The following is a 22,978-nucleotide window of genomic DNA, read 5'->3' as shown; positions in this document are numbered from 1 at the left end:
ATGTTAAAAATTTGCTTCTGTTTGTATGAAAAAGGGATATGAATTCTATGGCAGATATATCTTTTAAAATGTATACTTGTATAAAACAGTTCTCTGGAAGAAAAATTATAGAAGGCAAAGGTCTAGTATTTTCATTTGAATGTTACAGTCAGTTTTTGATTATGCAAGGCACTAGTGATTATTGAGAAACCACTCAGACTATTCACTGAGTCTTCACAGAAGTATGGCGAACATCGTTTATTTCTATCTTTAGCACACTTTTATAGGGTACGACAGGGTCCGCGGGCTTAGCAAGCTTCTATTGGTTAATACAGATTGTTTTACATTCTTTTCTCAATACACAAGGCTATTGTTTTTCTTTATTCTCGCTGCTCCAAGAGAGTTTCAAGGACACTACCTTTAATATTGTCACTTATACCAAAGGCTGGCTTGTGCAGACAGGCTTTTACTAAAATATCATGCCCTCCTTCTGTTAAAATATTTTCTATAAGTGATTCTGAGTAAATTTAAAATATAGATAATTTGAAATATTTAATTTAGGCTATAAAATATATATAACAAATACATTAATGTCCTGGGGTGATTGTGATGTTAAATTGTATCCCCATTCATCCACCTAGACCAGAAATAGGTTTTGTATCCTTAAAACTTCATCGAAGAGTAAAAGTGAGTGGAGAAGAAGCACCGAGTCTGTTATCAGAGACTGTACTTGCTCCCCCCGGCATCCCGGGACGGGGTTTAGACTACAGCACAGACAGACAAAGGGAGAGAGATTGCCTTGGCTTTCCAGCTAGCCGAAGCAGAGAGGTCTTCCTGAACTGTTTTCTTTCCCTTTCCTTGGAATGGATCGAACCTGCTCTGGACTGGGGACTCAGGGGAGCACCGGGAGCTTGCACCCATGGACTACCGTGAGCCTAGTCTGGGCAGCAGCATTTTCCAGCACCAGAGGGATTGATAACAGAGAGAACATCCACAGGAGAAAGACCCTCTGAATTTGTCATCTCTTCAGAGCGGTGAGAGGTTTTGTAATTTGATATTGTTCATTCTTGTGCTGGGTAGTGCTTTGCCTGTTAAATAGTTTTTTTCCACTTCTCTCAGAGAAATCTCTTTCTGAGATTTCAGGAGAAAGGGGCCACGTGGGTTTGCTTCCTGGGTGGGGGGGGGGGGGACATTGGAGGTTTTCTCCCAAATTTGCCCTAAACCAAGACAATTATATATCAGGAAAATAAATCAGTGATAGATTAAAATTACTCTGCTGGACAAGTAGATTGTCCCAGTATTGTTATATTAGGGCTGTAAGAACAGACTTAATTGTTTTTGTAGGGAAGATAAATTATGAGTTATATGCTATCATTGAAAGAAATTTGAAATCTGGCTAAAGATTCTCCTTAGGCTCTTTTCTGTAAGTTCACTATTGGTGAACTCCACAAAGGAAGCAGGTACTATTCCTGCTATAACTTCCTGAACTTGCCACAATTATTTTTGTATTTAATCTGAGCCTCATATGACTTTATCCTCTCAAAAGTTTTGTTTTGGACAGGCACTGGGAAAGTAACTTACTGTCATGTTTTATAATAGAGATATATGTAATAAATTATTGTTTGTATTAAAAATTCGAAGGTTATAACTAAGAGAAATGTGTTTGCAATGACATAAAAATATGAAATGTAAAAAGCCTCTCCTTGCGGGGGGGGGGGAACGGGATTCTCTCCGGAAAACCACTGATTGCCACCAACACCCAGATAACGAACTCAGGCAGGCCCATCAACTCGGACAAACAGACAGGACACGGATCATCAAGACGACAATGGAGCTGGCTCGGGGAAATTACCTGCCTCCGGACCCGAGCAACGCCCTGCAGATTCCTGTAGGGAACAATCTGATCGACGAAAGAAAGACAAGCTCCAAAAGATAGGCCTTGCCAGACCTGAACATCCCGGTGTTGCAAAAGCAATCATTGTGTTATAAATGCAAAGGCAATTTTGGGATAAAATCAAAGAGAAATTTATTAATAAACAATAATAAGTAGAAACAGCGATAAAAACCCACAATAAAAAGAACAGCGCAGCGCTGGGTGGACAGGGGTCTACACCAGAGGTATAGGTTTCCCAAATCCACGTCTGAGCATCCTCAGGATTGGGGTTTTATAGGATTTTTAAGTCCTCAGGCCAAAATTCCAGGCAGGTTCCATTCACCAAGTGTCCTTGATTGTCCAGTGAATGGATTTCCTGACATAGAATGATGACATTATTTTGTGTCCGGCCAGAATCTCCTCATATGCAAAGGAGACTCTGTGTGTTGCAATGTTAGGTTTTTCATGACAGGGTGGTGGAATCCGGGCTGGTGCCGATGGGTATCTCGGCCGGGTTTCCTCCTTTGTCTCCCCTGATTGCTTTTTCAACACAGAAATGTTTAAGTCTGGCGAAGTCTTTCTTTTGGAACTTGTCTTTTTCCCACTGATCGGTTTCTCTACCCACTGGAATCCGCAGGGCGTTGCTTGGGTCCGGAGGTAGATAATTTCCCGAGCTAGTTTCATTGTTTTCCTGATGGTCCGTGTCCTGTGTGTTTGTTTGGGTTGATGGGCCGGTTTTGGTTAGTTATCTTGGGCGTTGCTGGCAATCAGCAACTCCTTGGAGAAAAGCCTCATCCTACTTTGAGGAGAGGCTTTTCCATGCTTTATATTTCGTTTTGTCCCTACAAAACATATCTTTCTTATATACACTCCGAATTTTTAATACAACCATAATTTATTACAATTGGAAACAAAGGGGAAGACTCCGCCGAGATTTCCATCGGCACCAACCCCGGATCACATCACTTCATCCTTGATAACTCAGAATTAAAATACATACAGAGTCTCTTTGCATATGAGGAGACTCTGTCCGGACACAAGTTAGGTCTATTCTTCCAAGCCAGGAAATCTATTCACCAAACAATCAGAAACACTTGGTGAATGGAGCCTGCTCGGAATTTTAGCCTGAGGACTTAAAAATCCTATAAAACCCCAAGCCTGAGAGCGCTCAGACGTGGATTTGGGAACCCTACACCTCGGGTGTAGACCCGGTCCACCCAGCGCTGCGCTGACCATTTTTATTGTGGTTTTTTTCTCTCTGTTTTTTTCTATGTTGTTTATTAATAAATTTCTCTTTGATTTTATCCCAAATTTGCCTTTGCATTTATAACATATAGAACTGCATGTCAGATAACAAATGGTGTGCAATTTCATACAAGAGCTGGGAGGACCATTATGGATAAATTTAAAAGATTAATATAAAAGCATTTGGGTATTTTTATTTTTCACTTTTTAAGGTGTAAAGGTAAATTGATACACCTTCATAGGCCAGAAAGTTGATTTGGACATTCTTCTTCTGGCAAAGGACAGAAATTTAAAAATGGCCTAATGGACTGTTGTATTCAGCACAAGCTGATGAAAGCCACACTTCTATGGATTAAATAAATCTGAAAATATCATATCATATTTAAAATGTCTTGCCACTCCCCTTTTAATGGACTTGCCAGTAAGAAGAAGATTTAAGACAGAGAGAATTATCAAAATCATGTATGTAATAAATTATTTGTAAATAAAAATTCGTAAATGTATAAATAAGATGTATATGTGTTAAAATAATAAAAATCCAAAGATGTACATAAACCCTTTTTCCAAGCCTGGCCGGGAGTTTTTCTCCAAAGGCAAAGGATTGCAGCCAACACCCAGATAACAAACATTAGCTCGGAAAATAGACAGGACGAGAGCCATCAAGAAAACAAAAGGACTAGCTCGGAGGAGGAACCCACCCCCGGACCTGACCAACGTCCCGGCAGATCTCTGTTGGGAAACAATCAAGGTCGACAAAGACGAGCCTCAGAAAAAAGTATCCGTCGCTAGTCCTGAATCGCCCCACCTGTCAGACCAGTGTTGGAGATGCAATCACTGGAAACAAAAGGGAAGACTCTGCCGAGATTTCCATCGGCACCAACCCCGGATCACACCACTTCTGCCTTGATAACCCAAAATTAAAATACATACAGAGTCTCTTTACATATGAGGAGACTCTGTCCGGACACTGGTTAGGTCTATTTTTCCAAGCCAGGAAATCCATTCACCGAACAATTAAGAACACTTGGTGAATGGAGTCTGCTTGGAATTTTAGCCTGAGGACTTAAAATCCCTATAAAACCCCAAGCCTGAGAGCGCTCAGACGTGGATTTGGGAACCCTACACCTCCGGTGTAGACCCTGTCCACCCAGCGCTGCGCTGACCATTTTTATTGTGGTTTTTTTCTCTCATTGTTATTCTTTGCTGTTTATTAATAAATTTCTCTTTTTGATTTTATCCCAAATTTGCCTTTGCATTTATAACAATGTATGTTAAAATAACTTCTTGGCCTTAGGCCTTTTAAAACAGCTTCTTTGAAAAAAAAAATAAAACAGAACTTTTCCATTCTTCAGGTACTTAGATGTTAACCATCTCAGCTAAAAGATTCAATGGCCACATATAAACAGTCCATGTCTGGGACTCTTCTCTGGCATTGTGGCCGGTAGTCGCACAATGTTTTATGCCCTTGTTCTTAAAGCCTTTTATTCTTCAAAACAGGATAGTCACAAGCATCTACTGCCTATTGGGAATGGTTCCTGACTCACACTCCTAAGCTGTGCCCAGAAATTGTTTGAGAAAATGCTAGCTGGCATACTTTTAGCCTGTGTCAAGGTCTGTTTGAACATTTTAATACACAATTTTTAGACAAATTATTTCCATTTGTCTGTGAATGAAACCACCACAAAACATTTGCATTGCATTTTACAGATACACCTAATACAGTCTTCTTGGAGCAATTAGCCAAAAGGAAGGTAAGAGGAAACTGTGGTCCCCTCCTGTTGTACTTGGATACCAGCCAAACACCAGGCACCCACAAGAGTTGCTCGCTCACCCTCCCCTGCCACAGCTGGGCAGAGGAGAGAAAAAAAACTAACGAAGGGTTCATGAGTTAAGGACTGAGAGCAAACACTCCAAGCGCAAAACAGGCTCAGCTTAAAGGTACAAAGTGAATTTATTACTAACAGAATCAGAGGAAGATAATGAAAAGTAAAATAAGCCCTTAAAACACCTATTTTCCCCCCAGCCCCTCCCACTGACAGCGCAGGGAGACAGGGTGTGGGGGTTTGGTCAGTTCTCCACCCAAGATCTTCTGCTGTTCAGGGAGAGGAGTCCTTCCCCTGCTATGCCATGGGGTCCCTCCCACGGGAGACAGTTCTCTATGAACTTCTCCAACATGGGTCCACTCTCACAAGCAGCAGTTCTCCCAAAACTGCTGCAACGTGAGTCCTTCCCACAGGCAAACAGTCCTCCCAAAACTGCTGCAGCATGGGGCACTATTCCACAGTGTCGCTCTATTAGGAACGGCGAGAAGAACGACACAGACTCTCTCGTGGAGTCAGAGCTGGAGAAGTTTCTCCCTGGTTTATTACCTCAGGTCTTTTTTATAGACCGATACGTGAAACTACAGAAAAGAAAACTCTTATTGGTTAGTAAACTAACACATCACCATCATTGGTCAGTGGGGTTCACCACCCCTCGACTTTCTCTTGCAAGAAAACAAGGAACAGACAAACAACACCTGCAAGGCTGTTTTCTATCTCTGAGGATTGTTTTAATTCCTCCCCATGATTTCCCAGGCCACTTTCTCAGGCAAGACTGAGAAAGCTATGCAGCCTGCAATTTCCACTGGCACCATGCTCTCTGTTTCAGAGTTAGCATCCATAATTCCCCCTTTTTGTTTTAAAATAAAAAAGCAGTGTTTGTAATCTCCTGCTGGGCCCTTGCAGGAAAGAGAACAAACACAGCACAAGAGGTTTTCTTCAACAGAACCTTGTATGGCCACTGATTTAGAATAATTTTCTGGCCTATGTTCTTGATGTTTAAGGATTGTTTTCTTTGCAAGGACCTGATGGTTGACTAATACAACTAGTTCAGTGAACTAACACACACAGCACATAAAACATTGTTAGTCTGTTCAAACTGACAACTTAACTTGTCTGTTGCTATATTTTATATATTAGTAAAGGCCTGTATGCACAAACCAGCCTTTGAAATAAGTTGTGATATTAAAGGCTAAAGTCCTTGAAACCTTCATGCAGAAGAGAGAGTAAAGTAAAACAATATCCTTGTGTGTAAAAGAAAAAATGTAAACTCTGTGTGTTAGCCAATAGTAGCTTGCTCTGCCCGCAGACCCTGTAGAACCCTATAAAAGGTGTGCTAAAGATAGAAATAAACGGCATTCACAATTACTTCTGTGAAGACTGGTGAACAGCTCGGGGGTCCTTCAACATTTGGCGCCCGAACAGGGACACCCCTGCGGGCAGAGGGGCTTTGGAGTCAGTGGAGTGGATCTGGGCGTTAGACGTCGCGGGCTTGGATCGGCACCGGATTGGCAGCCTGAGCGCGGTGATACGCGGAGCGGTTGGACGTGGAAGTAAGGCTGCTGGGGGGGGCCCAGGCAGGCAAGGGCGTAGTAGAAGGGTCGCAACCTTCCCCCTTGCGGGTTGCCGCCAGCATGGATGTGGAATTTGCGGCGGCAGATAAACTGCTTCTTAGCATCCTCATTAAACGAGGTGAAGCAGCCCAGGAAAAGGACCTGGATATGCTCATTATATGGGCTAATTGTCATGGGCATTTGCAGTGCTCACACTGCTTTTTGCAGTGCAAGAACGGACTGATATATCAGCTCTGATATGGGAAACGGCAATTACGGAAAAGAGCAAGGACACTGTGTCTCTCGGTCAAACTTTGCAAATTGTAATTAATATGCTGAGGCTGTGAGCCCCGTAATTCTACCTGCGTCACAGCGGCAGATGCCTTTACCTCCAACTGCTGGGCAAGCACTCCTATCTATGCTGCCCATGGAGAGAGGGAGGGAGAGTCAAAGAGAAGAAAATAATGAGAAAAAAAAAGTTCCACAGCGAACGCTGAAACAACGAACAGAATCTGTTCAGTTATGGCAGGATGTGATACATCCAGAACTATTTGCTTCATTTTTGGAGTCACTTTTAGCACTACAATCTTATTTAAGTTCCATCTTTACCACCCTGGAAGAAAAGAAGCCAAATTTAGACTAGTTTCCACCCGAACCAGGGGGACATGGGGGAGCGAGGTGGGCGCAGAGAACAAAGGCACACTGGGGGTAGAAGAAGCGCAAGAAAAGTTCCAAGGCCACGCTGATAAGCTGCCATGATCGCCGTTGTTAGCACCTGGCCGTGAGAGCCTGCTTTTGTAAAATCGTGCCCTTTTTTCCTCTATCAGCGAACAACAAGAGAGATTGAGAGAAAAAACTGCATTTGTTAAAGTTAACTTTGTGAGGCTTTTTTTTTTTTTCTTTTTCTCCGTTTTTCCTCTCTGCGAGAGTATGTAGAGAATGTGAAGAAAGATAACAGCAGAGCTGCAGCGGCAGCAGAGTGGGCAGCTCACCCCCCCGCTCCCTTTCTAAGAAAAAGCAGGGGGATAGTACCCAGTTTGTTAAAAAGTCATGATTTATTGGGTTTTCAAAATGTTTTTATATACCATTGTAGAGTTAATTTTGTGTTTTAAGTAATTATGAGTTTATGCAATTGCAGTTTTTAGAGTTTTACTAGAGAAATTATTGCGGTTCTTTGAAAGTTAAAAAAAAAAAAAAAAAGTGCTTAACAGAAGTTGCCCTGCAATAATTGGTTTTAGAACCTAAGGTTAAAACATGGTGTGATTTACAGCTTCTAGGAAAAACTTCTTCCAATTAGTGTTATTTACAGAAGAGATTTGTGGTTTAAAAAATAATTAGTTAAGAGAACTTTACTGTACAAGACAAAGTTAAGTTAAAAGTATATATTATCTATTGGCTTGTTTTTTCCACAATTTTAATAAGGTAATTTTAATGTGAGTTCTTTTGTTATATAAAACACATATAACTGCATATATACCAATTTGGACTTTGGGTTTTAGTTTAAAAATTGGACTTGATGCTTCTGAAAAGTGCTATAAAAGCTGGATGGCAACCTGCCAAATCCCATGTTGTGGTGGTTTTTCTCTAGAAAAACTACACTTTAAAATCCTAACCAATTTAAACATATACTAGGCAAATTCCTGTTATGAATAAGTATTTTTAGTAACATTTGCAGTTATTGTGGGTTATTCTTAAAGCTAGATGACATAGAATTGTGATGTATTTGTTACATTTTTATAATTTCTATAGTGAATCCATGTTATTGTTAAATTGTGTTTAAAAGGTATGTATTAAACTTTTAGTTGCTTTTTTGTAGTAACAGAATAAGATTAAGTTATGTTTTCATTTAATATAGATTAAGTGTTAATAGAATTAAGGATAGTCAAGTTTTATAATGTTTAGGCTTGAATGTTTTTAAGTTTTCTAACTTAGATATTCTTTTAAAGTTAAGTTTGTTATTTCCTTTTGTCATATATAATTATTGTTGGGTTTAGATATTGTTTGATTGAAATTGTTTTGTGTTTTGTTGGAGACACTTGTTTAAACTGCAAAGTATAGTTGTTTTCCTAGAGGCAGGAGGACGGCCACAGCTGAGACAGCTGTGATGGAGCACTGGTGAACACCTGCTTGTGAATAGAAGTGAATGCAATCTGTGACACCCTTGACTTCATCGAGAGTTCTATTGGTTGTTGCAATCTCTGCAGTTTTTGTTTTTCATAGCTTTCTTATTTTTCAGTGTTTCCAGAATTTTAAGATGTACCATTGCTGAGGATCAGCTGCCATGGGGGAGGCCTCAGATTAAACCAACTGCTGCATGGTTTAATTGGTCTGGTACCTAAGGCTTCTGATCATTTGCTTTGTACAAATGCATTTTAACAGTTTGCTGTGCTGTAAGCATCTCATAGCTGCTACTATTGAGAACCTTGTTTTAGAAATGAGTTAAGAGGCATCTTTCCAGTTTAAAGCCAGGCCCTGGCCAAGCCTTGACTTTACCTGGATGGAATGTTGCCAACAGATCCAGATGTTTTCTGTACCAAAAGAGTATTTGAGTCACTTTTTGACTCAACAATTTGACCCTATTAATATGACAGCTGGATCAATTTTGAAGTGGGCTTGGAGAATCATTTCCGGAGATGATTTTCCAATCCTTCACTGATTTTTTTGTTGTTTCTGTTTGTTTGCAAACTATGGGATGCTGGTGCAGTGTTTTAGTAATTAATAGCAGTTTTATATTATATACCCTATTAATAATGTTTAAGATTTAATTGATTTTTAACTAGTATAAGTTCTTATTAATTGTGTATATGGTTTTGTGTTGCTGTTGATGTTTATAACAGAAGTACATCTCGTTTTTTTTGGTTTTTTTTAAGAAAACGGGGGAGATTGATGCCCTAAAAGCATTTAATTAGTGTAATTTATTAACTTCAAAGGGAGAAGTGTCTGTGTTTTGTTGGCAGGTTCAGAAAGGTCACCTGTTCTTCTGACCAGACTGTGTGCCTCTGAACACACGAGATCCAGTGAACAGAGATGTCATCACACAGCCGTGGTACTCCAGACATGGATCAGAAGTGGACCTGTCAGGACACAGTTGTGTCTGAACACTATACAGACAGTTGCCAACAGAAATTCTATGTTGTTATTATGATGTTGTGTCTCTACCAATTTTTCAGTTATCCTTTGTTTTAAGATTTAGAAGGATGTGAAGAACAATTTGAACATCAAAGCCCTCAGTCACCGATCAGCTGCCAGCTGACATCACAGGAGCAGTGAACATTCCAGGACTGAATCGTGCTGGAGAAATTCTGTAGAAGACCTAAGAAAAGTGTAGAGACTCCATTTAACTGTATATAAAGCAAAGTGTAGTTGTGTGTTTACCCTTTCAGCAAATTGCTTTCACGCTTAGACTACATATATACCAGAGCACGTGTGTTAAAAGTGGTTAGATAATAGTTTAAGATAAAGACTTTAGTCTGTGTAGTAATTGCTATGTTAGTATAGACTTTTTGCTCTTAGCACAAGGACATGGTTGTGAGGAGTTTGAAGGCATGTGCTGCTTGGATCTTACTGATCATTCAGCTTCCATCCATAAGCAACTACAACAGCTACAGGATGGGTTACATGCCCTGAAAGAAGATAGTGATCCCATCGGAAGTTGGTTCGCCAGCTGGGGCATCACTGGATGGTTGAAGTCTCTTGTGCTAGAAGGGGGATGGACTTTACTTATAGTGTTAATGGGATGACAGTCTAAGTTGTATGTTATCTTATCCAAAGCCTGGTTTGTGCAAAAAGAGAAAGGGGGAATTGTTGCTATATTTTATATATTAGTAAAGGCCTGTATGCACAAACCAGCCTTTGAAATAAGTCGTGATATTAAGGGCTAAAGTCCTTGAAACCTTCATGCAGAAGAGAGAGTAAAGCAAAACAATATCCCTGTGTGTAAGAGAAAAAATGTAAACTGTGTGTGTTAGCCAATAGTAGCTTGCTCTGCCTGCAGACCCTGTAGAACCCTATAAAAGGTGTGCTAAAGATAGAAATAAACGGCATTCACAATTACTTCTGTGAAGACTGGTGAACAGCTCGGGGGTCCTTCAACACTTGTCAACAGGGAAGTTTGAAAGAATACTAAAGTGACAAAACTCAAGAACACTCAGATCCAAACCCAGTGAAACTCTACTCAATTCTACTATGCAAAATCTATAAACATTTTACAGATCAGTCAACAATGCAATTCACAATGCTTTGATCCCCCTTTTTTTTTTTTTTATTGACCATTGGATTTTCCCCTCAAATATGACTGAGGCATTTGTAGAGTTCACATGGCTGTGGTCAAAAGCTTCCCAGCTCTCTGCAATCAGTGAAGTAAACAGGGAAGCTATCTGCGATGTGGAGATGGTTGTTTCGTCAGGTTCAGGCTGCTGTTGTTCGTCAGGTTTTGCAGCTGTGTTGCTGAGCGGTTTGAAGTTTGCAGGGTTGGAGTAAAGTTGACTCCAATGTAAAGTTGTACTTGTTTGCTGAAGCTCCTGCTCAGCTGCTGTTGTTTCCAGTGGTTGTTGCCCTGGCAACAAAGTTGCAGTAGCTGGCTCGGGCAGCAGCTTCGCTTGTGGCCCTGTCTGCCCCCCTGCGCCGGGCTGGGCATGGAGGGAAGAGTCCACGCCTGCCTCTGCCGTGGTGGGCGGTGTCGCTGCCATCAGGGGGCTGTGCAGAGGCGGTGCAGAGGCCGGAGGGGACACCCCTGATGAGGGCTGCTGCGATGGGTGTCCCGGCGAGGTTCGCGCATGCGCAGGTTCCGCGGCTGGACATGGGGGGACTGAAAGCTGATCCCCCCCCCCGCCGCACTGGTGGGTCCTGCAGATGGACGCGGGGGGGCTGTTCCCCTCGCCGTGCCGGCAGGCTGCAGCAGGGGCGTCTGTGCTGTCCCTTGCGGCACAGGAGAAAGGAATGCAGAGGGCGCGGGGGGGGCTGAAGAACACCATCGACAGCGAGGGTCCCCCCGCGGCCGCTCGCGGCGATGCTCGCGGCGTCGGTAAAGGCGCCGCAGACGGAGGCGCAGGCGAGGACAGGTGGTCTCCGTTCCCCTGCCGCCTCTCTGTTGATGAAACTTGCGTGCCCAGCTCCGCGGGTGACGGGTACTTGAACTCTCCTGGAGAGGGAGATTTCTCGGTCCCATCGCCCAGTCTCTCATCGTGTACAAAAGAGGCACTCCTGGCATCCGAATCTTCCATCCCGGCATTACTGTCCCCAGACTGGCACCACTCCAACGCTTTAAAGAGCGCGCCCCAGGTGGCTGCCAAGCTGCACACACTGGTATCTCCTGCAGCTAACTCAGACCATAGGCGGTCTCCCACTGACAGCCAAATCTCGAGGTCAAAGGCATTATCAACAGTCACAGTAAAACCTTGCGCTTTCACCCACTGGAACAAAGTACGCAGAGCATCTTCAGGAATACCGAGTCCCATGCGGGGCAAGGCGTCCTGCCACACAGAGAAGACAAGCTGATCATTAGTTGAATTGCGGTTCTTCATTGTGAGAACCGTCTATCTTGATGGCACGCGAATGCAAATTACGCAGACGCAGTGGCTTAACCTGGGACTTTAAGCTCTAGCTTCGCCAAGATAAGCCGTTCCAAGCCCGCTCACTGGCAGGGCCCCACTATCCCATTGGTCTAAAAACCAGTTCCCTCCAGAGGAGCCCAGGAGATTCTCACTTACCCCTCTGTGGGGGAAGCAGCTGGCTCGTCGACCGCCAGCTGCACTGACCCTTGGGGGTCACCAGATGCACATCACGTTGGAGGTCACCAGATGTCTCTCTATTAGGAACGGCGAAAGAATGACACAGACTCTCTCGTGGAGTCAGAGCTGGAGAAGTTTCTCCCTGGTTTATTGCCTCAGGTCTTTTTTATAGACCGATACGTGAAAGTACAGAAAACTCTTATTGGTTAGTAAACTAACACATCACCATCATTGGTCAGTGGGGTTCACCACCCCTCGACTTTCTCTTGCAAGAAAACAAGGAACAGACAAACAACACCTGCAAGGCTGTTTTCTATCTCTGAGGATTGTTTTAATTCCTCCCCATGATTTCCCAGGCCACTTTCTCAGGCAAGACTGAGAAAGCTATGCAGCCTGCAATTTCCACCGGCACTGTGCTCTCTGTTTCAGAGTTAGCATCCACATCACAGGGTGCAGCCCTCCAAGGACAGGCTGCTCCAGCCTGGAAGCAAGGGCCCTCTCTCTCCACTGGGTCTCCCACTGAATCACAGCTCCCTCCAGGCATCCACCCCCTCTGGTGTGAGCACCTCCCGCACAGGCTGCAGGTGGATCTCTGCATCCCCCATGGGTCTCCATGGGCTGCAGGGGTGTTGCTATACTTTATATATTGTTGCCGCCCATATTGCTTGGTTTTATTAAGTTCAGAGGTAGTTTACCCCAGTTGCTCCCCGGTCATAAAGAATGGTTTGTCCCCAGGTGCCCATCATGGTAAACCCCTCCCATTTTTCCAGATTGTTCCCCATCCATCACCCTAATCCTGCCCCTAAGCCCTGTCAATCTATGTGAACCCCCACCTTTTGTTCCAGTTCTTTCCCTGCCTATCATCCCTTCCTCGACGCCCTATTGATTGTACAGTTGCTTTCCCCCCCCCCGGGTCCCTACCATTGGTCCTGCATATTGTAATCCCCACCCTTAACCCCTCCGTTGCTGTTGTCCCATTGGTCACCATACGAGCCGCCCACGGTCCTTAAAACCTGGCGCATGGGGGTGCCCAGGGTCTCGGCTCAGACCTCTCCCCTGTGATCCCAGCCCCGCACCTGTTGGAATAAACTTGTTCCTGGGAAATCGGAGGAGTTTGAGCACTCTTTCTCCCTTCGCCGCATCCTGTGTCGCCCTGTAAGCCCCAACGCCAGAGCGCAGAGGAGCTCTGGAGGTTCCAGGTTGAGCCTCGCAGTGCTAGCCTGGTTCCCCACTCCTGCCGCTGACATCGGCCACAGCTAGCCGAGGCAAAAGAGGCCGATTCGGGCAGCGACAATATATTAGTAAAGGCCTGTATGCACAAACCAGCCTTTGAGTTAAGCCACAATATTAAAGGCTAAAATCCTTGAAACTTGCCTGTAGAAAGTAAAACAATGTTCCTGTGTACCAAGACAAGAATGTAAACCTGTGTGTACTGACCAATAGTAACTCGCTCTGCCCGCGGACCCTGTAAAACCCTATAAAGTGTGCTAAAGATAGAAATAAAGTGGCATTCACGATTACTTCTGTGAAGAGTGGTGAAGAGCTGGCGGTCTCCCAACATTTGGCACTCTGAACGGGACACCCTGCGGGCAGGGGGGCTTCAGTGGATCCACACACGGTGGGACGGAGCCTCGGACCGAGGGTGGAGCGGATCTGAGTGCAGATAGACGCTGCCTTGGATCGATACCAGATAGGCGGCTTGCGAATCAACGGGGGTGAGTCGCTGGGGGAGTCCGAGGGCAGGGGCGTGGTAGAAGGGTCGCACCCTTCCCCCCTGCCGCCGAGCCGCTAGCATGGATGTGGAATTTGTAGCGGCAGAAAAACTGCTTCTCAGCATCCTCGTTAAACGAGGCGGAGCAGCCCGGGAAAAGGACCTGGATAAGCTCATTATATGGGCGAAAGATCGCGGGCATTTTGCAGTGCCCTCACTGCTTTTTGCAGTGGAAGAATGGATAGAGGTTGGGAATTTGATGTGGGAAACGGCAATCATGGAAAAGAGTAAAGAAGTAATAGCCCTCGGTTCAGTATGGAAAAATGTGTTAAATGCCTTACGCGATATGAAGAAAGTATCCTCAGTAGCAGCAGCCGCTTTAGATGCTATGACGCCTCCCGAGACGGACGCGCCGCAGGCACCTCCTGCCAAGCCTGCGAGCCGTTTGAGTGCATTTTTCGGGGTGGGGCATGTCCGGCCAGCGAAGGGGCTTACAGGGAGGCAGTGTAGCACCGTGTCGGATCTTCTAAAATCTCAGGGGTGCTCCGATGCAGTTCCGACCGCGCCGGCAGGGCGCCCCCCGGTCCCGACCGCGCCGCCGGAGCCCAAACCGGAAGTTACCCTACCGAATGCGGATGTAGAAATGACGGCTCCCCCGGAAGGAGCGGGCGCCAGCTCCAGCCAGGCGGAGCCTGATACGTCAGCAGAAACGAGAGCCGCAAAGTGCAAAGCAAAGATCTACCCTTCGATGCCATCTACCGTTCACTGGGGAAGACCGCAGGACATCCCTCTCCCCCCCGACGACGATATCTCTATGCACTCCGATGACGGACAGCTTGCAGCTGGAGCAGAGCCAATTGATGACAACGCTGCTTCAAAGAAGGAGCTACTGGGATGGCAACAACAAATAGAGCAGCTCGTGCAGCAGCTCCAAGCTCGAATTGAACAAACCCTATGTGCGAATACAGCACAGCCTCAACAGGAGAAGGCAGCTCTGCAGCAAACACCGAGACAAGGAGCAGAGTCAGTCCAACAGCTACAGGATATGCTGCGTCCTGAACCATCTGCTCCACCTTTGGAAACACTGTCAACGCCACAACCTTGTTCTAGTTCTATCACCTTGGAGGAAGAAAACAGAAAACACAGAGCACAGCAGAGGTGGTCCGGCATCATTCGAGATGCAATCCTCGAAGGAGAGTGGCAAGCAGCAGGGGCAGTTGCTTGTCCCATTTTGTATGATCAGCAGAATCCACGTTATGAACAGCACGACTGGAAGATCTTGCAGCAAGCCAAAAAGACAGTTACTGAGAATGGCATCAAATCCGAAGCTGCAAACACTGCATTGGACTGGCTGTTCACTTCTGATGTTAACAGTCCCATAGACAGCCAGAACCTCGCACGCCTGCTTTTAACTCCATCACAGCTTATGGTGTGGGAGAAGGAATGGAAGAGGTTAGCAGTCCTAGAAGCTAATCGACCTCGAGATCAAAATGATGTATTGTATGGACTTAATCCTGACATGCTCACTGGTTCAGGAGTTTTCAGTCACATAACCGTACAACTAAACTACCCTCTCGCAATGCATCATTTGTCTGCACAGCTCGCCCGTCAAGCCTTTAATGCTGTGCCTGATTCTAAACCTCATCCTTCCTTCACAACAATACGGCAAGGCCTCACGGAACCATATCCTCATTTCATCGATCGTCTGTCAGCAGCCCTTAAAGCTCAGAATGACATCACTGAAGAGGCAAAGCAGAACATGTTTAAACTGCTAGCTTTTGAGAATGCCAACTCGAAGATAAAGCCTATCCTTGCCACACTCCCAAAGCAAGCAGATGTGGGAGACATGCTAGATATTGCCCTGCGAGTAAATCAAACACAGCAAGGACAGCTAGTAGCCAATGCTGTTGCAGAAGCCATCAAGCCAACCACAAGTCTACTTGCTGCTGCCGTTAGTAAACTAGGAAGCGGACGTAAACCTTCTGCCACACCTTCAGCCATCTGTTTTCGATGTGGCAGCAAGGGGCACTTCCGAAAAGTCTGCCAAGTTCCTGTGTGGTGTGACCGATGCCAAGCAGATACTCATGCTACTGCTGCATGCCAGTTTGCAAAAAACGCGATCAAGAGCGCGGGGAGTCGCCGCGCGAAGACACAAGTTGCCGGCCCAACTCTATTCAGCAGCTCAACCCACCAGCAACCCGAGGAAGCCTGGGAATCGATTTGGCAGCATCAGTAGATGTCACACTCATCGACACCAGTGTCCGCAAAATCCCAACCGGAGTTACAGGACCTGTTTATTCTGCTACCAGTGCACTTGGCGCTTTGTTACTTGGAAGATCATCCGCTGGAATTGCAGGACTTATTGTCCTCCCAGGAGTTATTGATGCTGATTACACTGGTGAAATCCAAGTGTGTGCCTACACCCTAGCCCCTCCACTTACAATCAAAAAGGGAACAAGAATTGCTCAATTAGTGTTACTTCAAAAGGTGGCAACTGAGAAAGACATTTTCCGAAGTGCTCCTGGATGCGGAGCCAAAGGATTTGGGTCAACAGGAGACACAGTGGTGAACCTCGTTCAACAAATGTATCACCGACCAGTAATTGAAATCACCCTGTGCCACAGATCAAAGCAGCAAAGAGTCAAGATGATGCTAGACACAGGAGCTGATGTCACCATCGTCAGCCGAGTTTGGTGGCCAAGAGAATGGCCTCTCCACAGAGCCTTAAGCTCGGTACAAGGTGTAGGAGGATACTCCACGCCACTGAGAAGTGTACACCCGATCCAGTTTCGATTTCCTGAAGGACAAACTACCACCTTGTGTCCATACGTCATGCCTTTGCCTGGAAGCCTTGGAGGGCTCGTTGGTCGAGATGTTCTCAGCCAGCTCGGAGCAACACTAACTCTTCCCAATCAATCACCTTTTCAGTAGTCGCCACTGCTGACAGGCCGCCAACCCCAAGGATTCAGTGGAAATCTAATGAGCCTGTGTGGGTTGAGCAGTGGCCTCTATCCCAAGAGCGGCTAGCAATTGCGCATGAGCTTGTCAAGGAACAGCTACAAGCAAAGCATATCCAACCGTCGCTCAGCCCATGGAATACTCCAATTTTTGTCATCCCAAAGAAGTCTGGAAAGTGGCGATTGCTGCATGACCTGCGCAAGGTAAATGACCAAATGTGGGCGATGGGCGCGTTACAACCAGGGATGCCCTCTCCCACAATGCTGCCACAAGAATGGCATCTTCTAGTCATAGATCTGAAAGACTGTTTCTTCACGATACCCCTGCAGAAAGAAGACACAGTGAGATTCGCCTTCACTTTGCCATCAATCAACAAAGAAAGTCCATCTCAGAGATTTGAGTGGGTGGTCCTTCCACAGGGGATGAAAAATTCTCCAACAATGTGCCAACTGTTCGTGCACTGGGCACTGACACCTGTGCGAGACAAGCTCTCCCAGACAATTATTTATCACTACATGGATGACATCTTGTTTTGTCAACGTGATCCATTTCAAAATGAAGATCTCGCATTTATCACCGCCCAGCTCGCAGCAAAAGGCTTGGTGGTTGCCCCAGAAAAAATTCAAAAACAAGCCCCATGGAAGTACTTAGGGTGGATTCTGACATCTTCAGTCCACCCACAAAAATTAGAATTGACCACTGAAATCCATACCCTTAATGATGTACAAAATCTTGTTGGAGATCTGCAATGGGTACGATCCATTGCCGGCATCCGAAATGATGAGATAGCACCCTTAATGAGCCTTTTAAAAGGTACAGATCCACAAACTCCAATTACTCTTTCTACAGATCAGAAGAACCGTCTCATTTCTTTAGGGAGGAAACTGCTTTCGACACTAGCAGACAGAAGATTGCCAGATGTGCCTTTAGGACTTCTGATTTGTAACCATTCTGTTGCACCATGTGCTATCATCTTCCAGTGGCCTGCTTGGCAAAAGGAGAAAGGGGGAGAAGGTCCACCTAAGAGCCGTCGAGGTGCCAAGCAGCCTGCCAGGAAGATTCAGTTGGTGCAATCAGCGAAGAAATGCGCAGAGTCTTTAGCAATTCTTGAGTGGATTTTTACACCATATACGCCACCAATGAGTATTTGGCAAAGGACAGAAGCAATTGCTTATCTCATCAAAAAGGCGAGAACACGAATAGTGGAGATTAGTGGTGCTGAACCGGAACATATCAGTCTACCAATAACAATAGAGAATCTTGAGTGGATACTGAGACACTCAGAACCAATTCAATTAGCGCTGCTCAGCTATCCAGGAACTGTACACAACAAGCAACCTAGCGACCCGCGCCTGCAGATTGTCTTGAAACAGCGGTGGTTGCAACAGCCCAAGGTCGTGAAGCAGCCAGTGAAAGGCCTTACAGTGTATACAGATGCAGGAAGTCGGCGGAAAAAGGCAGCCTGTACCTGGCGAGAAGACTCGAGCTGGAGAAGTAAAGTTATAGATGGAGATGCACACGACTCACTGCAGACATTAGAACTTACAGCCGTCGCATGGGCACTGTCTCATTGGCGAGACAGTAAGCTGAACATTGTATCAGATTCATTGTACGTGGTAGGAGTGGTACAACGCATTGAAGACGCTCTCATCAAACCACCAGATAATAAGCGGTTGTGTCAACTATTTTTTCAAATCAAAAGAGCTATAGAGGACAGAAATGAGCCCTGCTGCATCATTCACATCCGCAGTCATCAAACAGATTTAGGTCTTGGAGAAGGCAATGCAAAAGCTGACACGCTTGTCAGTCCTGTTGTAGCAGCACCAAGAGACTCTTTCGCAGCTGCAAGAGAGAGTCACGCGCTCTTTCATCAAGCCGCAAAAGCCTTACAGAGACAATTTAACATCAGCTTAACAGATGCACAAGGCATTGTAAAATCCTGTCCACAGTGTAGCCAATATGGAACCACTCTAGGCTTAGGTGTTAACCCTAGGGGTCTTCAAGCCTGTGAAATTTGGCAAATGGACGTAACACATGTGCCTGAATTTGGTCGCCTCAAATACGTACATGTTACAGTAGATACCTTTTCAAAAATGGTTTGGGCCACTGCACAAGCAGGAGAAAAAAGCATACATGTAATTCGACACTTGGTAGCATGCTTCGCTGTAATGGGTGTTCCGAAAGAGATAAAAACAGACAATGGGCCTGCATACGTAGGAACACGAGTTTCTCAGTTCTTACGAAGATGGGGAGTCAAACATGTAACTGGAATTCCCCATGTGTCAACTGGACAAGCCATTGTAGAGAGAGCCCATAAAACCCTAAAAGAGTATTTGAATAAACAAAAAACACCAGAACAATTAGACCCTACCATTCGATTGCAGCAAGTGTTATTCACTCTAAATTTCCTCAGTCTAGTCGGAGATCTAGAGCAACCCCCAGTAGTCATTCACAATAGTCAAGTAAAGATGCAAGCTACCCCAGAAGTTAAAATATACTACAAAAACCCAAAAACAGGTATCTGGGAGGGACCGAGTCCATTGCTATTTAACGGGCGTGGTTACAGTTGTGTTTCCACAGATGCTGGACCGCTGTGGGTGCCTAGCCGATGGACCAAACCAGCCACAAAAGATCTGAAGAACAATCAGAACATTGATGCCCTCAGTCAGTCCCTGATCGGCTGCCAGCTGACACCACAGGAACAACAGATGTTTCAAGATTAAATTGTGTCGTCATAGTCTGTTTGTGAAAAATTCCTGTGAAGATCTGAAAAAGTGCAGAAACTCTGTCTAATTGTGCATGAAACAAATTTTAGTTGTGTGTTTACCCTTTTTACAAATTGCTTTCACGCTTAAGCTACATATATACAAGAGCACGTGTGTTAAAGTAGATAGATAATAGTTATAATAAGGAATTTAGTGTGTGTAGCAATTATTATATTAGTATAAGGTATAAGTACCCCCCCCTTCAAGAGTTAGTGCAAGCATCTCTAAAAGTTCATTTGTGTGCGTAGTGTATTTCTTGCAGTGTTACAAGACCAAGCTGCAATTGACTTTTACTCTTGGCACAAAGACATAGTTGTGGAGGGTTTGGAGGCATGTGCCGTCTGAATCTTGCTAGTCGTTCAGCTTCCGTCCATAAGCAACTACAACAGCTATAGAATAAGTTACATGCTTTAAAAAGATAGTGAACCCATGGGAAGCTAGCTCGCTAGCTGAAACATCCCTAGATAGTTAAAAGTCTCTTGTGCTAGAAGGGGGCGGACTTTACTTATAGTGTTAATTAAAATGATAGGTTAAGTTGTAAGTTATCTTGTTCAAAGCCTGGTTTGTGCAAAAGGAGAAAGGGGGAATTGTTGCTATACTTTATATATTAGTAAAGGCCTGTATGCACAAACCAGCCTTTGAGTTAAGCCACAATATTAAAGGCTAAAATCCTTGAAACTTGCCTGTAGAAAGTAAAACAATGTTCCTGTGTACCAAGACAAGAATGTAAACCTGTGTGTACTGACCAATAGTAACTCGCTCTGCCCGCGGACCCTGTAAAACCCTATAAAGTGTGCTAAAGATAGAAATAAAGTGGCATTCACGATTACTTCTGTGAAGAGTGGTGAAGAGCTGGCGGTCTCCCAACACAGGGGTACAGCCTGCAGAGGAACCTCAGCTCTGGTGCCTGGAACACCTCCTCCCCTTCCTTCTTCACTGACCTTGGTGTCTCCATGTTGCTTCCCTCACATGTTCTCACCTCCTCCTCTTCTCTGACTAGAAGAAAAAAACTGCCCACTTTGTTTTGATTTTCTGATGGAATCCAAAATAAAAGCCTCCCTGAGCTCCTCAGAGAGAGAAAAGAATTAAAATATATTAAACAACAGATATAGAGTAAAAGTGTAGGTTTTAGTTTTAAGTAGGTAAAAATATAGCTTAAGTGTCCTAAGAGTCTGTGTTAGCTAGTGAAGAGCCTTATTATCCAGTTTAAAGTTCAGTGATAATACCCTTCACAGATTCAACTTAGCTCTAGACATAATGAAAATATAGTTTGCATTCTTGAATAGAACAGATAGGATTGCTCACGTAAACAGATAATACCCTATACATAAGATTTAGGTAAAAAGAACATTGCTTTCACATGTTAGAATTAAGTTCAGATTGGTGTAGAAAGTATTGTTTTAGAAGTGTGTTTTTAGCTGATTGGATGATTTATGAATTTAATTCCCTGTATTAGGGATCGGAAAAGAAACATCCAAAGAAGAACATCAGCACCATCATCATCACCAACAGCTTTTGCAGCCCTGGAGAACAGAACTCCAAGCCAAGAAGCTGCTACCCTGAACATCAGGACCTTATACTAGAGAGCTGCTGCTCAGAACTCGGGACTTTATGCCAAAGCTTTTTGTAAGGACTTTAACTTTCTAAACTCTTTGCCTTTGAGACTGATACTTTTATACAATAAATACCTTTCTAGCAACCATCAACTGCTTGTGTCTCTTTGAGACCTGAAAATATTCCTGGAATCCCCATTGAAGCATTGACAATTTTCTTCTTAAATATGTTATCACAGAGGTGTTACCAAGCTCTCTAGCCCAGCTTTGGCCAGCAGTATGTCCATCTGAGCTGTCAGGGATTGGCTCTGCTGGACATGGTAGAAGCTTCTAGCAGCTTCTCACAGAAAGCCATCTCTGTGGCCTCCCCACTACCAAAAATCAGGCCATGCAAAGCCAACACACCTACCTAGAGATAAATCACACTCATATTTTAATTATTTATTGAAGTAATTAGTCACCTTTTTTTTAAATCCAGAAACCTGACAAAAGAAAGTTGTTTGGAATTTGGCTATCAAGTTAGATATTTTTTCATGTGAAAACATTTTAGAAAGTCTTCTATAGTGGCTAAACCAGCCTTCTAACCTGCAGCAGATAGCCCTCTTTCTTTTAGACATCCTGTGACCCTCATGAAAAGACAGTACAGTGAGAACAGACAATACATGTTCAATAAAATTAAATAAAACACAAGTAACTCCTTTAAATTATGGCTGTTAACATAAATTTATAATGAAATGTAATTTATTGATTATAAAATAAAAATGGAAAAGGAATAAGGATAAATACAACATCAGTGAATGTTTTCTAAATGCTGAGTACTCTTCTTATAACTTCTTTTAAAAAATTCCATTTTCTACCTGGACATATATTTACAACTTGCTTCTCAGTGTGGTCATAGGGACAAACATCAGTCTATCTACTTTGCCAGCACTTCAGAAGATGTGTGGATGTTCCATTAGTGAGCCAGAAACCAGTATTAACTTGTTGTGAATTCCAGACTGGAATTTACGTCTGGACCAACACAAAGCCTTTTTTTTTTTAACTTTTGATGGTGTCATGGGGTGACTTTACCTTTAAGATAGCTTTGGGAGCTAAGGAAGTTGAAACTGCTGGTGGCTGATGGGAGTCTTTTCTCCTGACCAATTTTTGGTCATTTCTAAGAATTGACAGCAGTTTTGACCATTGAAAAGTGAGATCAACTTGTGAACACCATCTTAAGATGTAAAGCCAGAGTTCTTTTGCTCTCTTTGGTTTCCGGCTTCTGAAAAGGTAACAAGGCTTTGTCTTGGCCTCCTCCCCCCCTCCAGGCCGGACAACGCTGCAGAGGGTGGAGGGGAGGGAGAGAAACGGAGCCGGCCTGGCTTAGTTTGTAGTTTCTGCTGCTGGACTGAAACCTGACACCATGAACACTTGCAGCTTTTCCAAGACTTTAATTCTTTTACTACCTAGATAAAATGTACAGATTACTCCTTTTTCCCAGAGAGACAGAGTAAGAGAGAGACAATCAACATGAAGAAGACATCATAAAACCATCAAAGACAGTGAAGAAAAGAGTTAAGTTTTAGATGGGGGAGAATAAGGAGATGCTTTATAAACTGAAATATTTTTCTGTTAAAGCTATGGAGATGGACAATAGTGTTCTGAAAAAAACTCCTTTAATTCATGACAGAGTATATTGGGAGGAATGGAGTGTTCAAAGTGTGAATTTTGAGCAAAAGGTAGAGTAATTGTGATACAGTGAGGTGCTGGAACAGAGTGAGGGGAAGATTTGAGGCCGCTTGAGGCAATGAGA

General features: G+C 44.2%; 1 long non-coding RNA gene across 1 annotated transcript; it reads left to right on the top strand.

Moving 5' to 3' along the window:
* The first annotated feature begins 851 nt into the window (after positions 1-851).
* On the top strand, positions 852-21,324 carry LOC131592519 (uncharacterized). Its single transcript, XR_009280639.1, has 3 exons — positions 852-1,013; positions 4,805-4,848; positions 21,090-21,324. It is a non-coding gene; the product is annotated as an uncharacterized LOC131592519 (long non-coding RNA).
* The last annotated feature ends 1,654 nt before the right edge of the window (positions 21,325-22,978 follow it).

Source organism: Poecile atricapillus, chromosome W, assembly GCF_030490865.1.
Source record: "Poecile atricapillus isolate bPoeAtr1 chromosome W, bPoeAtr1.hap1, whole genome shotgun sequence".
Classification (NCBI taxonomy): Eukaryota; Metazoa; Chordata; class Aves; order Passeriformes; family Paridae; genus Poecile; species Poecile atricapillus.
The sequence above is the reverse complement of the archived record's forward strand: the minus strand, read 5'-3'. Positions and strand labels throughout refer to the sequence as shown.